The 17360-nt window shown below is 40.5% G+C and overlaps 1 long non-coding RNA gene across 2 annotated transcripts in view; it reads left to right on the top strand.

Moving 5' to 3' along the window:
- LOC131823951 (uncharacterized) overlaps window positions 1-17360 on the top strand; it is a 61504-nt gene that overhangs the window by 19699 nt on the left and 24445 nt on the right. For both annotated transcript variants that reach the window (XR_009350720.1, XR_009350719.1), the window contains exon 3: window positions 12560-12648. This is a non-coding gene — a long non-coding RNA (uncharacterized LOC131823951). The remainder of the gene's footprint in view (window positions 1-12559; window positions 12649-17360) is intronic.

The raw sequence follows: 17360 nt of genomic DNA on the forward strand, positions 1-17360 counted from the left end.
GACCTGAGGCTTTAACCCACTGAGCCACCCAGGCGCCCCGGGTATCTTTTTTTAAAATCAAATCTCGCAGGTGATTTCTTATGGTCATTAAAGTTTACCATGCATTACTACCAAGTAGAGATTGTTTCTATAAACTACAGGTGGGCACATCACCATCCATTGGCTAAATACATACAAACAGGGGAAAGTAGCGGATTTACAAAACTGTTTATGAATATAGTACTTATGAAAAACCTTGATAAAAGGAATGCAAATTAACACCAAATTTATGTCTATTGGAAAGCCAAAAATCTTCCCTTACATCCTGAAGTTAGCAGTAGTGGCTTAAAAAATGTTTGTACTTTGTGAAATAGTAGGGTTTATCTAAGGAATTCATTTGTATGGAGATCTTCTCTTCTGTGGTTGTGCAGCACCTCCTTTTGCCTATTCATAAAGCCATTCGATATATATTCATTGAGTGCCTACTTTCTGAGCCAAGGGCCATTCTAGGTACTGATGCTACACCGTCGTGGACAAGTTGGCTACGATCCCTGCCTTCAAGGTCTGTACTAGAAGAGGATGATAATTGCTTCCTAACAAAAAGTAAAATTCTTTACAGAGGAAGATAAGAAGATTTTGTTTGCCATCAGTGACTCCAAACTTGCCATTTTGTAGAAGAAATTAAAAAAAATTTTTTTTTCAATATTTGAAGCTGGAAGTATGATTATAAGATTAAAGACAAGTACGAAATATTTCAGTAATTGAAATGCTTAGAAAAATCTTATATTTCCTTAGGGGAGAGCCAACAGATAGCCTAGTATATATTCTGTCGAATAGGGGACACACAAAATTCCCAAGTGATTGTTGTATGAATAGTTGACCAGCTAAATGAGAGAGTTACAAACCATGTTGCTTTGGAGGCTGAGTAGTATGAAAAAAAATAAAGCATGCCCAAACAGATACTGATTAAAGGAACTCCTTTTAAATCTTTAAAGAAATCTTAATGCTTGCAAAAAATTTTATGCAAAAGGGATGGGATATAGGACAAGAGAGCAGTTTGTTCTTTTTTTTTTTTTTTTTTTTTTTTTAGCTGAGGGCAGATTGGATTTGAGGGTTCTTAAATCCAAAAATCCCTAAGTGTAAAGGTCTTGGGAGGTAAGAACAGTTGCTGGGTTTGATTTTGGAAATGTCATTTGAGGTCAGATATGGTACTGGAAACAATACTAACGAATCTGGACTTAGTTCTACAGGCAGTAGAGCTCATTGATGGTCTTTAAGTAGGAGGGAGATGGATCAGATTAACATTTAGCTAGGTGACTGGTGTGATGATATGCAGGCTGTGTTAGTAGGGAAAAAAAACACAATTTGGAGGACAGTTGGGAGATCAAAGAGCAGATCTTGGAGCAAAGAGCTGGCCATGGGCATACCAATTAGGAGATGGATTCGAGGTATTTTACTGGCAATAAAGTCAATGAGAAGGGCAAAGGAGAAAGAAAAGATGTAGTTCTAACAATTTTCAATAAAAATTAAAGTGTATTTTTGCATGGCATCCCCACTGTTAAATTTATGAATCATCATTGGTGGGTCAAAAATTTCCTGGTAGACTAAACCTTGGTCAAGGAGTTAGCCAACCTGTACCTGGCTGAATGTTCTAGTGCTAGAGGTGCTTTGGAGGCACTCTTCCAAACTATGACCCTCTGTGGACTCTGAGATCTTCCCCAGGGTTAGTGTCTGTTAGTGATAGATGGAGCCTGAGAGGTCAGCTAACAGATTGCTCATGTTGACAAAGCTAGTTAGTGGCAGAAGTGGGAGCAGAATCCTGATTTTAGTATCCTGTTCATTTCACTCTGCTGCCTCAGCTGTGTGTGGATCAAATAGAGTCACTGGTTTTTCAACTAAAGGGAAGAAAATTAGATCATCTGTACTGGTGTTTCTCATAATGTCTGTATTCATCAGTGTTCTCCAGAGAAACAGGACTAATAAGATAAATGTAGATGTATAAGAGATTTATTGTAGGAATTGGCTCATGCTATTGTAGAGGCCAGGAAATCCCACAATCTGCTGCTTTCAGGCTGGAGAACCAGGAAAGCCAGTGGTGTAACTCACTCCAAGTGCAAAGGCCTGAGAACCAAGGGAGCCAATGGTGTAAGTGCCATCTGGAATACAAAGGCCCAAGAATTGAGGAACTGATGGCATAAGGCCCTGTCCAAGACCCAGGGCCTGAGAACCAAGAGTGCCAATGTCCAAGGGAAGGAGAAGATAGATGTCCCAGCTCAAGCAAAGAGAGATTTTAATTTTAAAGTCATGCTACTCTTCCTTCTCTAAGATATTTCTACCTTGACTCTATTACTATATCTTTTCCAATGTTTTCCAGTGTTCCAATATTACTATATCTTTTCCAATAATCATAAGATAGAGTTATAGTTTTGTATACAGTTACAATAACACCTCCCTCACTGAGCATCATGGGTCTAGGTCAGCATCTTCGTTCCAAATCTGCTGTCCTCAGAATGAAACACCCACCCCTTTTTAAAAAGATTTGTTTTTTCTTAGTAGTAAGTTGTTGGATGTGGCTAGGGTACAACATTATTATGTTTATGAATTATACTGCTATTTTAGCACATGAAATTTTCTAGCCTAAAGACTCCTTCGATCTGGGGTTCTGTTTTGAGACTCTAGTTGGTACAAATTCATCCTGCTGGAGTTGGTGGATTATCCAAAAGGAAAGTCCAGGCCAATCTTTATTTATTCTGTAAGTTTAAGATTTATTTTTTTTAATCATTTGCTTAAAATGGTACATACTTGTAACTCCACAGGTTCCTAGAATTCATTGTAAGAATAATGTCAGTGCTAAAGTAATTCTAAAAGAGATGCATTTATTTTTATTTTTCAGCAAATCTGCCTCTTAAGTAATGTCAGCCAGTCTACTTCAATTTTATGTAAAACAGATGTAAAATTTCTGGCAATGAGTAAGGAAGTATTTGATGATATCCATAAGAATGATTAATATTTTAAGAAAATCCTTTTGGGAAGCCTAAATAGATTTCAAAGCCCCAAATATCGACATTGAGAATGAATACTAAGAAAAATCAAGTCTCTATATTTAAATGTTAGATCTGAATACTTTGTGCTGATGGACCAGTAGCCTTAATTAGATAACAAACCATCACTGATGTAGGGGAGGCAAAATTTTCTATCTTCTTAGGATTTTTTTTTTTTATTTTGGGGGCAGAAAATTAAACTGACATACAACAGGTTACCTGGAGAAAAGCATACAGATTTATGTAAGGTTTATGTGATGTAGGATCCCTCACCATGACATGAAGACCCAAAGCAGTAGCAAACTTCTATAAAGTACTTTTCTGTAAGGTTAGGCAGAGACACACGATGGCGGAAAAGTCACTAAAATACAGAGGGAGACTAAGGGAAGATAAGAATTATTTTAACCAGTTCTGTTTGTACAGAATTTCTTGGCTTTGTGTCCCTGTTGAAGATTATTTCTTCATTCCTGATACAGGAAGGGTGTCGTTCACATGGGAGTTCTCATCTCCCATTTTCAGGAAGAAAAAAGGGATGTTAGAATGCTTTTCTTGCTTTCTAAGGGTCTGCTGGTTTTTTTGTTTTTTGTTTTTTGTTTTTTTAAAGTGTCCCTAGCTCCAAATAATCCTTATGCCAAAGTGGTATATTTTGGTGTATTTAGTGGGATACATACTGTCACCCATCACAGACTAGAGGGATTTTCAGGGATTAAATGAGAATATCCTCATGAAACTATCAGATCCGTGCCTGGCAGACCAACACTCACTACACAGCGGTCTAGACTTTTATTGTTGTTAATTATAATCCAAAATAATTATGTTCTGGAGGCAGATACATATCCTTCAAATGAACGTTTTAAAAAATTGTGACTCTAAGGGCTGTTTTGCTTAGGAAAACAGTTGGCTGGTTCAGTGCTAGGTTTATCATTAGAAGTTAAAGTGCCTGTTCACGGGGCTGTTCAATGCTGCTGAAATTCTTGCTGAGATGGGAGCTGTGTGTAATTCTACTGGTTGGCAGTTGAAGGGCATTTTGTCGCACAAGCCTGTGTCAAGTGGAAAGCAGTTTTTCACTTTCATTATTTTAGGGGAATGTGATTTACAAGTGTTTAACAGTTCTCATAGCAGGTTCAGGTGTGTACTATAATTTCTTTTTTATTCAAAATGTATTTCTTAGATAAATCTCATGAGTCACATAGCCTTAGTTTTAGGGTGATAATGATCTAACATTAGTAGCCTTAAGTTTTTTGTTTCTTTTTTTAAAATTTATTATTACTCAAAACAAATGGCTTCCAAAGCTATTGAGGCCATGTGTTCCTACTCTGCCTTATAAATCTTGATGTGCCAGGTACTGGAGCGGTTGCTTAGTTGATCCCTTGGGAAGCCTGAAGTGAAAGCATTGATTAGGCTCTTTTGGGCTGAGAGCCCTATTCAGCTATTTAGCTGGCAGAAAGTCTTCGTTTTTTCATTAGGGAAACTGGTGACAGCAGAATCTTGCCTGGAGATATTTATTATTATTAGTGTGGTCATAAGCACTGTCTACTGTCTCCTCACAGGTCCTCTTGGTAAGCCATTCTGGGAGCAGAGAGATGTGCTTCAGCCTGTATTTATTTAGAATATTTTAAATGGATACCTTTGTCAATGCTTATCAGATAAAGCTCATGAGATTTTCTGTATATTTGCTAAGATAAATCATTCTGTGATACGCTTCTCGAATTCAGAGTGGAATGTACTGTAATCTGATTTGAAAGCATCATGGGAAATTTCAACATTTTAGTATTGATGAATATCAATTTAATAGATGCATGCTGTGTACTTCTTTACTGAACAGGTACTGTGGGAACTTGATGGACAGCTACAATTATGGCCATAGTAAGTGCCATGTACTCAAATGTCCTATGAAAAAAAAGCATCACAAATATAGTGGTATGCAGGATGTGGTTTTCTTTTTAAATATTATATTTGATTTATTATTTATGGACTAAAAAAGAGAGGTGAGCTCCATTAACCCAGTGACCTTTATTTTTTCCCAAGAAGGATAATTGCATTCTAATGGAAATATAGGAACAGTAGGTATTATAAACACAATTCTCTCAAAGAGTGGGGCTGCTTGCTTCAGGCTCTGAAAGCATCCAACAAAGGGCTCAGCAAAAATTTATAAGCAACTCAAATTCTTTACCAAAGTAGAAAAATACTGCCAAATGTGTTAGCCTTGGGAAAATCGGATACCGCCAAATGTGTTAGCTTGGTGTTAATCTTTTATTTTCTTCAAGCATATTGTGTTCTTTTTGAAGTAATAGTTATTGGTTTCATTCAAGACTGAAATTAGAGCCTTACAGTGTCACTTGGCGTGTCTCAGAGATAGCAGTGAAGCATTCATATGTGCAAGCGCCGTGTGAATCTTGTGTGAAAATCATAAATTAAGGGCTCCCACTCTGGTCACTTTCCACAGACCTTCTGTGTTTTCTGATTTGATCACATCTTGTGCTCATTCAGGTTCCACTGGTTTTCTGTACTGTTCTTCAGCTGTTAGCAGCAAAAGAGAAAGATAAAGTTGGTGTATGTTTCTCTCACAAAGCTGAATTTCTTCAAATTTTTATAACCAGGTCCTCTGTTTTAGATGGTGCTCTTTCTCCCCTCCCCCCAACCACCTCTTCCTCCTTTCTTTTTTCTTTCTTTTTTTTTTTGTGTGTGTGTTGAAGTGTCATTTCATGAAATGATGTTCACTGTACTTGGTACTTGTTGTTTTAATGATCTTACTCAGCACACACAAACAAAAAAGTGTCAGCTCTACTTCATATTTCTCCACCCTGAAAGTTAAAAAAAAAAAAAAAAATTTAACTGATCTGAACATCCCCAAACCTGGAAATGAATTCCTTTGTCAAACTGTTTTGTCATTTTGAAGGCTCCAATCTCAGAGTTGGGAAATGCTTCCTCTGAACTGTTGGTTTGCTATTATTTGTTATGTTGTCTCTCCAAACAACACTGCTTAGTACTTAAGAGCCTGGGTGATGAACCCAGGCAAACAGCCTTCCAGTTTCAGTACTGCCCTTTATTTGACCTTCAGAGCCTCAGCTTCCCATCTGTGTAAACAGCAACAACAAAGCACCAATTTATGGAGGTGCTAGGACCATTAAGTGAGTTAGTATTTATCGAATGCTTAGCACCGTGGTTGGCATAGAAGGCATGTATTGGCATATATGAATTTTGCAATTGATCATGTTTTTCTTCTGTGTTTTGGTAACAGGATATTTATAAGATTTGCCCATGTCTGGCTCAGGATTGTCTGGGACATGATCGGGTGAAATCATATAGCCGGCCAGCTATTTCCCTATCTGTAGTCTCTCTTCCCTTTGACTTCCTTAGCTGTATCGTTTTCTCCATTGATTATATGCACTTAAAAAAATACCACCAAATAATCACACAGTCTTCCTCAGAGTATAGATGTGAGGATATACAAACTCAGAATTTCTGAGGGTGGGGCTCAAAACTCTACTTTCCAATAAGCGCCCCAGGCAATACTGAAGCACACTCAAACTTGAAAATTACTAGCTAAATAGAATGTGTACTATTTTATATTGTGAGACATTTTTGTATAAAGTATAAATCAATAATGCCAAAATATAAATAAGTAAATAAATATCTCACCAGCATTTGGGATTGAGGTAAGATATAAATTAATTGATTAAATCTAGAAGTTCCATTTCATGCACCAAGCCTTCACCTGCCTCTTCAGGCAAAGCGTCTTCACAGTCTTCTGACTCCAGAGCTGTTTTGATTACACAGCTTGCTTGGCCACTCAGAATTCTAGAATATTATAGCTGGAAATCTAGAGGAGGTGGCTGTGGCCATGAGGCACTAGGACACTCCAGGAAACTGGCTGCCAAAGAGGTCATCAATAGAACCAAGACCAAGCAGGAGAAGATTAGAGGAACCAACACTGTTGTCATTCACAGTATCAAACTCTGCTGTTTACTGAACACCTTTCAAAAAATAAACCAGATTTGTACTAAGTATTTTCCGTACAGTATCTCATTTAATTTTCACAATAACTCCCTTAGTTACTATTTCATCCCCCCTTCATAGATTGAATTAAGAAAGCTAAAAGATGTTAAACCAGATGTTCTTGAGACCAAGACTAATAATAGTAGAACTGGCTCTCACACCCAGAGTACCTGATCCCAACACTTCTACTCCTAACCGCCATGGTTTCCGGTCTGCTGTTAATCCCAGGGAGCCATGCAAGGAAAGGCAAAGGCCTCCCATCAAGTTCCCAAACATGGTACTGACAAGCTTGGAGAGGTAGTTGTGAAACTTCCTGACTTCCAAGATCATAAAAAAGGGCTCTTTATTCATTTGTGACAAAATTGACTGAGGAGTGGCCCATCCTGTAATATGGCACAGAAACGTGTACAAACCCAGCCTTGCGGCCTGACTCACCGTCTTAATCACAGATTTGTACACCTGCTGCTTACCTCTTGGTTGACTTTTACTGTGGGTAGAAGTATTGACTTGCTATCTTATATACCTCAAATTTGCCATACTAAAAAGTGGTTTCAGACACGGAGAAGTCAGCAGTTGGCACTCCTACGCCACCTAGCACTTGGCAGCCAAGCTCTTCTGAGCGGTAAGGGAACCCAAGCAGTGGAAGTTCATCTCAGGACAGAAGCCAGCCTCAGAAGTCAACAGCCACTGCTTATGATTCCTTGCCGGTGCGTCTGGTACCATGATGGGTGCTTTGGTCTAGCCAGGCAGTGCAGGGGTCCCAGCAGCATTCGCCATTTGGAGAAAACAAATATTGTGACAGAGACTGAGTAACCACTGGAAGCTTGAAGTCCTTGTTTTGCATTTTGAGCCCACGCATGGCAGGTTGGACCTCAAATTGAGCGGTAGTACTTGGGGTCGTGGCCTAAGAAAGTTTCAGTGGGCATTAAAATTTCACAGTTTTCTTTCACTGGTTTGGTTTCGTTTGTTGTTTGTGCAGGAACTTGGTACATCAAAACCTTTTCAGGTTTTGTTGGATGGGAGTCCTAGAAAAAAAAGTTCTAATCACCGAGAAATAGATGTTCCTTTGAGAACAGTGATTAAGCAGCATCTGATTGTTCATCCAAGGGCCAGATTTTGCAAAATCTTGTCCCCAACAAATTTAGCAAATTGAATGATTTTTTTTTTTTTGCCTGTATTTTACAGTTACTCACAGCACACTTCCAGTTTTGCCTTTATTTCTAACTTGCTCAGCAGGAACAACTCATTGGATAGGAACAGCTTATTCAAGAAGTGTGAGGGCACTGTGGTGTGTAGTAAATACAGATTCACCATCAGAGAGAGCGGAGTTCTAATCCTGGCACTGCCACTCACTTCCTGTGGACTTGAGATAGGTGACTTAGCCTCTCAAAACCTCTGTGGGCTAATTTTTAAGTTGAGGATAATAATACTTGTCATACAGAGTGGGTGCAAATTAATTCAAGAAAGCAATCACGGTGCTTATTGAGCCCATACCATGTTCCAGGCACTAGTCTAGCTTTTATAGATACAGTGGTGAACTTGAGCTTGCCCTCAAGGAGCTTGTGTTCAAAAGGGAGAGAACCAGGCCAACCACTGGTTACAACAAAAGGAGATGCTGGTTGAAGCATCAGGTGCATAAGGGGGAAAATAAGTAAATTGGTTTAGGTCAGTTGTTCCTGGCATTGACTATTCATTAGGAACCCCTGGAGTTAAAAACAAACAAACAAACAAACAAAATACCCATACCCTGGTCAGACCATAGACTAGTTAAATCAGACTAGGGATGTATCTTGGGGACCAGTAATTTTTCAGCCCCCAAGGTGATTCTAATGTGGAGCCAGGTTTGAGAAACACTGGGTCAGGCTGTGATCAGGGGCGTTATTGGCCAAGGTCTTGAGGCTGAAGCATGTAGCATGATCCAGAATTGGCCATGTGTAAAGAGAAGGGAACTGCATGGAGAACAAGAAGAAGGGGCGTGTGTGTGTGTGTGTGTGTGTGTGTGTGTGTGTAAAGCTGCAGGGGTAAAAGAATGTGATACATTCTGGGGAAATGCAAATAATTCTGTGTGGATTGAACATGGAGCACTAGAGGAGTAGAGCAGGAGATGTTAGCTGGGGCCAGAACACAAGGGTCTTTGAATTAACTTCTTAAGAAATGGCTCGTGTAAAGGGATCCGCGCTGGCACATAACAGGCCTTCAGTAAATGATAATGATGGCTATTATTAGTAGAGGCTTGCGTACTTAGAATCATTTACTTGTGGTGTGGCAAGGGTCAGTCTAAATATGTTCGCTCAAGGGTCTTAATGGAAGATTAATTCTCAGAACATTTCAATATACTGGCCATGCGAGTGGGAAGGGGAGGTTGCTGTCTGGATTGCTGGTTTTGCTCCCTTCAAATTGGGCCTTCAGAGTCTAGTGAGTAATTTCTCCCTGAATGTGTGTGTGTGTGGGGGGGGGGTGTGTGGTAAAATATACATAGCATAAAATTTATCATTTTAACGATGTTTAAGTGTATAGTTGAGTGGTATTAAGTACATGCGTGCTGTTGTGCAACCATCACCTCTGTCCTTCTCCAGAACTTTTTCTTCATCCCCAGATGAAACTCGGTACCATTAAACACTAACTCCCCATTCCCGCCCTTCCTTCCCGCAGCCCTGGCCCCCTGTATTCTATTTTCCATCTCTGTGGATTTGATTCTTCCAGGTATCTCCTCTGAGTGGAATCATACAGTATTCGTCTTTTTGTGTCTGGCTTATTGTACTCACATAATGTCCTCACTAGGTTTTAAAAGTCTTAGTCTCCTTTTCCTAAGGCCTTAGGTCTTTGGTTTGGACCTTGAACTCTGACATTTTAAACGCATACAAACAGCTTTGATGTTAGGGAATTCATAACATTTCAATACGGCATAAGAGAAGATGACAGAGCTGCATCCGGTTGTGCAGAGGGCCTGTCCAGAATCCCTGACAAAGGCGTGAACGTTCTGGGTTATCTGCTGTGGTTTATCATGCTCTGGTCCCTCAGGTAACAAGCCCAACAAAAAGGTGGTCATTTACTCACCTTTTCATGGGTTGTTTTTCTCTCTTTCTGTTCATTCAGGGGCAGTCAGATGTCTCTTTTCTTCAGGCTAGAGAGTAAATATAAATAGAAAATGATTTTTAAATCTCAATTCATCTTTATATTAAACCATGTTTGTTTGCAAAATTCTTGGGAGCTTCTCATGTGTAATCCAAAACTAGCCCCCATACACACAGAGCGCAGGAAGACTGAAGAAAGAGGTAGGTCCCACCAGATTGGCTGGTGGCTGGTTTAATGAGCAAGAGAACTTACATACGAGACCTGTCTTGGGTGGTCTCAAGATGAGTAGATCTCCATACCTGTCTGCCAGTTCTTAAAAGTTTACATAAAGGCCTTAAATGGGTGCAGTCACAAATATTCAACACCATGTCACTGTCTCAAGGCTAGATGCCCTTGGAGGAGCTTCTGGAAGCAGGAAAGGCAAGCAGAATGCACATTCCGAGCACAGGGGACTGGTGAGGAGTCTGATTGCTGTGGTCCAGCTCATAGGTCACATCCTCTCAATGACCTCTCCCAGCAAAGCGTTAACAACTTGAGTCTTCACAGCCTTGTATTACAATGAGCAGACCAATCACATGACCGACATACATTCATAGTTCTCTCTGTATCCAGAAATTTTTATGAGTAGCTGTTCCAAAGGATGGAAACCACTTGGCATAACAGTCCTATGAAAAGTCATCACATCTCACTCAGCAGCTTAATCTGGAAAGAACCTAAATTCTTCTCCCTACTCCCTTATTTCCCTTCTTTTCTTAAATTTTTATTTATTAAAAAAAAAATAACTCTTGAGTTCCTAATACATGTCAGGAAGTGCATTAGGGCCCACAACAGACAAAACAGATATGGTGTCTACTCTTACACAATCTAATGTGTTTAATTGGATATTCATTTATATAGTTGATTTCTGGTTCAGAGAGTCACTAGTGCTAAATTCACAGGATATGAAGTGGATCATATATTCTTACTTTTTTTTTTTTTTTTAACATGTGGTTGTGGAGCCACTTAAGAGGGTGCTAACCAACTGGCTGCCAAGCTGCCCTACAAGGTTGTAAAATTTCTGTTGTCCACGTCTGATGTTTGACTTGGAGTTCTAGAAGTTTCTATTCCAGTACCTCATGATGCACCTCCTAAGACAAGAGAAGAGGATAGACTGATGTTAACCAAGAGAATGGTGTACATCTGAATGTTTATTTATCAATTTAATGGGGGAATATCCCTTTTCAGTCACTAAAATATTCATTTTTATCATTTAATGAATCCTTCCCATATTGGGGTGAATGAAAGGCTGAATGTATAGTCAGAGGGATGCTAAGTGAAGACAAAATTGAAGTAATGTTATGTAAATAGTCTTGAGGGATCTTTTATCCAGGCCAAGGGGATAACTGGTATAAATCCAAGTCCTGTGGCTGAGAGTACCTCTAGAGCTAACGAGTCGTATTGTACAGATGCTGGGTTCTGAGTGACACATTCTTTCATCATGTATGCCAGTATTACCAACATTGACTTACAGTCAGATCATACTCTTTAAAAAAAATTATTTTTATTTTTATTTCTTTCTTTGACAGAGAGAGTGAGAGAGTACAAGTAGGGGGAGGAAAGGGGGAGTGAGAAGCATACACCCGCTGAACAGAGAGCCCAATGCGGGACTCAATCCCAGGACGCTGGGATCATGACCTGAGCCGAAGGCAGATGCTTAACCATCTGAGCCACCCAGGCGCCCAGATCATACTCTTAACTTAGCCATTCTGACTCTTTAAAGTGATTTTGCTTATTTCTGATCTCATCCATAATGAATCATGATGACTGGCCAAACTCTTAGGATTTTTGAACTTTTCTTGTACCCCTTCTAATCAAATTGTTCTCTTTGCTTCCGTCTATCACTGCATTCCAAAAGGTGCTCTATTTAAAAAAAGGGAGAAACATTATCTTTAAATAATCCGTGGGTTTTTCTTCAGTTAGGCCCTTCTAGTTTTTCATCTGTTTAATCCATGTCTATCTACTGTGTTTGCCTACTGACTAAATTTTAGGGAAGTGCTTTGAACGGAATGCAGACCCAAGCTTCCAGAGAAAGAAAATCTGGTTATCAATCATGACCTAGACTCCAATGGCTTAGTTTGGAATAATATCCATAATGCTGTTTTTCACTCTTTCCTCACTTCCTCAGGGATCTCGCTGTGCTCTGTGACTGGGTCTGTTTCCCTGGTTCTAGATTCTAGTCTCCTGTCTTTCCCCATGGGTCCATTCTAGAAGCATCTTGACTTGGCCTTTTTGAGTTGTAACCATCTTGGATTTATGTGAATTTTTGAGAGTCTTTGAAATGTGAGAAGGTAGGCAGCTATCTGCTTTACCTGGGCTAAATCTTGGCCTTTGTTCAGATGGCTACTCTTTATATTTTTAAAATAATGCCTACTTAAACTTCCTACCCTTACATGATATCCCTGATAATTTTATATTATTTTTCATAGCTGCACAGAATGGAACTTCTTTTTTTCATGGACTCCTGATAGTGACGCCATGCCCCTGGACCTCATCATCCATCTGCTGCCATCTGTTGGTATGTGCAAGCTACAGAGTTGACCTGTTCACACTTCCCTGCCAGGAACCTCGTGTGTTGGTATCACCTTTGTCATCACTTTTGTTATTGCTTACTTCAGGGATATTAATGTGCTGGCTAGTGACATTTTCACTTCCCATTTTAGGACTTTTGGGTGTGATGTGTTTTTAAAAAGCCTATCCAGTATATTAATAATGGACAAGGGATGGCGTCATGCAAGCACACAGGGCCTTGAAGACCAAGGTCTCAGGGGATTCAGAAGAGCAAATTATAGAGTACATTTTATGACTTGGAAAGGGAACAGATACTATAATGAATTTTTAAGTTAGCAATTTGTTTAGTCTCCTGAGGCCCTGGCAGCTTGCTGAGGTTATGGGGGTAAAAGCACCTGCAGAGAGGAATTTCTCAGTCAGAACCAACATTTAAAGTAGTGGTGTGTTAATGCTTAAAAAGAAGTCCTGCATACATTTTTTATAACTTCTAGCGTTTGCAGCTGGATCTAATGAAGGACGCTCCGAGAAGTTGAGCCAGCTTGCCATTGTCCAGGCTCCACTTTACATTATTTATGTTCTTTCCAATACAGCCTACGGCACATTCTTAAATTAAAGACAGCTTTGCTAAAAGTACTGGGGCCTGAATGGAGGCATGTGGCAAATGCCATGGAGTCTCTACCTTTTTTTTTTTTTTAAACCCTGCTGTTCTTATTTAGGAATACTCAGTGATTTAACTTAAAATTAGGCACATTTTTGAAGGATTCTGATTTCACGGGGCTGCTCTTCAAGTGAGGAACTATTATGTGATTAGTGTTTGATTGAATGTTCAAAGAGGAAAGTTTCTATTGCAGTGTCAAGTGGAGATGTGTCATAAAGAATTGGATCAGAGCTCAAAGGTAAATTGAAGATTCCATGAATTTTTATGATCTAGGCACAGAGTAATTTAATTTTAAAAAGAGAAACCAAGTATTTTGGCACTCTTCAGCAATAGGCTAAAGAGGTTATGACCTAAATTCAAATGTAGTCCTGTAGACCATTGTTTTCTATGGCACCAGAAATCTGGAAATAAGAAATTTATATTCTGGAGTTCCCAGGGGGCTTGAGTTGCAAATGCAGACCTATTAACATTGTTGCCCAAATCATGGGAAACCTTGGCCTCCATTTTATCCCCTCCTGAAACATTTTCTTCTTATTTCAGGCATCCCCAAGGTGGTGTCTGCTTGTGTTCAGAAGTTTATGCACGCACATTTTTCTCTTGCTTCTTCACCGAGCTCCTTCTGCTGCCCTGGGAGCATTGTTGGGCATAGGGCTGGTTCTACAGGGTGGTCTCTCAGTCTGTTGTGGGATGTAAAGGGCTTCCTCTCCATGCCCTTCAGGTTCATGGTTAGACCTTCTCTTCATCACAGTTTGAAATCAGAGCCATGTGCTATGAAGGGGGCAGTCTCTACCCCATTCCACTCCATTCCACTTCTCTCCTTGTCTTCCTCTTCTGGGTGTCCTCCTAACCTGGAAAAGAATAGCTTTTTCTTCCATCAGAGAATGATCTTTTTGATGACTAATTCGGTGCAGATTGCTTTTCACAAAGATCTCTAGGCCACCAGTTCTGCAAACTAGATTGCAGACAATTTAGTTTGGATCCGGGACACCCTGCTGCAAATGCAGTTTTACTTGAAAAACAGGAAATGTAAGGAGCTGCAGGAGAACACTCGTCAGTGCAATAGTGAATGTTCAGACAAGCTTAAATGACAAACAGGAACATGTTCTGAGAAACATGAGTACCTTTTGATTGACCTTTGAGATTTTCTGCTGGCCACGATAGACCCTTATTTGGTTGTTCTCCATTCCTTTGTGCTACAACTGCACATATAGAAAAGATAAAGATGGAAGAAACTGAAAAATGGAACATTCAGTATTTCTGCTTTAAAGAAATAACTCCTAGAAAATTATCTATCATAAGTAACTCCTTTTCCCGTGTGTATTCTTTCTCTCTCTCTGTACATATACATACAGTCCTTCTGTATGTTGTGTAATGGATCTTGCTTTTTCTCACTTTATTGGCATACATAGGTATACCTCATTTTTTACAGGTATATTGTATGATATATCGTTGTATTATAATCTCATCAACTAGCCATTCATTTGTGGACATTAGAATTATGAAATATTATATTTACAAATAAAACAGTGTCACATAATTATCTGTTATAAGTAACAATTGAATGCCCACCAATGTCACTGTGCATTTTTTACCAGACTCAAGTCTGAATACTTTCTGTTCTGATGATACTCATCAATGTTCACATCAGGAAAGAACCCTGAAGAAGGATCTTGTTTATACTTATTCCGTCTAAGTAAATCATTTCTGTGTTTTAAGTCTAGATTCACTAAGTCATTAGTGTTCAAGTGTAGTCAAGACCATAAGTTCACTTCAAAACTTGCTTGGGATTTTGCAGTTTTACAGTTCATAGCAAGAAAGAGGCCAATTCAATACTTTCTAATAACGAATATTTTAAATCACTGTCCTATTTAAGGAGGGAAATGATTATTCTTTGTTATACAATAGAAGCAGAACTATGGTGAATTAATTTTCTAATTCTTTTTTTCCACTCTGTTGTGCCTGTACTGCTAGCCCCTCCCTAACTCTAGACATGAAAAATGCCTCATACTGGCTTCCAACATGGGCCATCACCACCCCGGTCAGCAGGAGAGGAATGTGGTTCTGTAACCCCATATTGTTCAACCTAATGCGGATACCAGGCCTCCCTGTGGGCTCATCAGGATTAATCCTATTGTGCCTCACATACCCGAGAAGGCCACATCCCCATGCTTCCATATTGCCTATGGTCTCTGTAACTGTTCTCTACCTCCACTCATCAGACCCAATTTCTTCCTCTTCCCCAACCTCCCACACTCTTCCCCAGGCCATTTGGAATTTATGGGCTGTCACAGCAAACCCTCCAGATCCCCAGCTACTGCTCAGAATGTCCTCATCACTTGCTTTACCTAACTAAAACCTGGGTCCTTGCTACGGATATTACCTCCCTGCAGTCGTCTCCAATCGGGAAGCAGCTTATTATCGATATTCTCTTATCATTGTCATTATTACTATCCATAATGCAAGCACTAGAGGCCCTGGAGATTGGGGTGAGTGTCCGTCTCGCACCCCGTTCATCTCGCTTCCTTCTTCCTTCAAACACCCAGCTCCTTCGGACTTTATGCCTTCAGATTTCACCACCCCTCGGTGTTGCTGTATCTGCAGCTTGTAGACCCTCCTCATTCATGGCTGACCAGCCTGCCTCACTGTCCTCCTGTCACAAGTCCCTGGCATCTTTTCTGGAGGTTTTTGCCTCCAGCATCTTGGCTTCTTTGATCCTGGATTGTTCTTTCTGCCTCAGCCACCACTCCTGCTGTCTACACTTCGGCATTCCTGGTATCCATAACTGGACTAGGTCCACATCTTGACTTCAAGTTCCCGCCTCTGGACCAGCATCTCCCATGCTTCCTGCCTGCCTGTTCTAGTCCTCGCAACCAGCAGTCCCTCAGGCGTCTGGCCCTTTAATTCATTGACCTTTCTCTCATTTTTTTTTCTTTAACTATTATTGTTCCTGCTTTTATTGTTGGTTCCCTCCATATTCAGCTTAGGACCTCCATTCTCACTAGAATCACACCCCTTCAGATATCCGCTCTCTCTTCTGTCTCCCTCCCTCTCTCAAGCCTGAGCCTGAACAGCTAAATAATGTGGAGAAAAAGCACTCAAGCGTGTTAGCCAGCCTCTCTTTAAATTCTTGGCTACTACACCATAATGTATTTTATTTCCTCAGTATATTAGCTTCCTCCCTCCCTAATGTGACCATTTCAATTCCTTTCCTCTCTCCTAAACTCTTCTCCTCACTTAGATTCATTTGATAATCTTGCCCCGTGTACTGCTTCATAAAGACACAAGATGAAGCAGGAAGCCCCTCTTCATCATCGCCAGTCCGGCAGAGAGCTTCCCTCTCTCTGTAACTCGAGTTTCCCTTTCACTCCATCTTTGCGGATGAAGCATCCCCGAGAGTATTGAAAACACCGGTCTGTCCTCTGATACCGGGCTCCTGTCCCCTCGCACTTCTTGGGGACAGGACTCCCACAGTAGTTTGTCTTTGCGGCTCAGTACAGGAGCCATGAGACAGACTTGCCTGGGCGTGAGTCTCGGCTCTGCCACCTTCCAGGTGTATGATGGGACATCCATCTTCTTCAGCTGACCCTTCTGTTAAGGTTATCGACTTCCCAGAGTCATGCAGATTAAAAGGGAGGATTTAGTGACCTGCTTAGGACAGGGCGAGGCTCACAGCGAAGGCTGTGTCTGCCTGAGCTGGCCCTGGCACAGCTCTAGAATGGAAGGAATTTGTTGTGTTCGAGGAAGAGAAAAGTGACCCATAGGTCACTGGGTGAGGTCACTGGTGAGATGTCAGAAAATGAGTTAATAGCCCCAATGTGTGTGTATATGTGTGTGTGGGGGGGTCTCTCTCTCTCTCTCTCTCTCTCACACACACACACACACACATACACACACGCACGTTCATGTCCTTTCCTTTGACATATCACTGCAATTCCTCTCGGAAGTCGATCTCCCTACCTTTGGAATCTGCCCCTGCCTCTCCTGGATCCTTCCCTGCAGCATGCAGACGTGCTCTGGTCATTTCGGGTCTTCAACAAACAGATAAATAGACTCTTCCCTTC

Source organism: Mustela lutreola, chromosome 1, assembly GCF_030435805.1.
Source record: "Mustela lutreola isolate mMusLut2 chromosome 1, mMusLut2.pri, whole genome shotgun sequence".
Taxonomy (NCBI): domain Eukaryota; kingdom Metazoa; phylum Chordata; class Mammalia; order Carnivora; family Mustelidae; genus Mustela; species Mustela lutreola.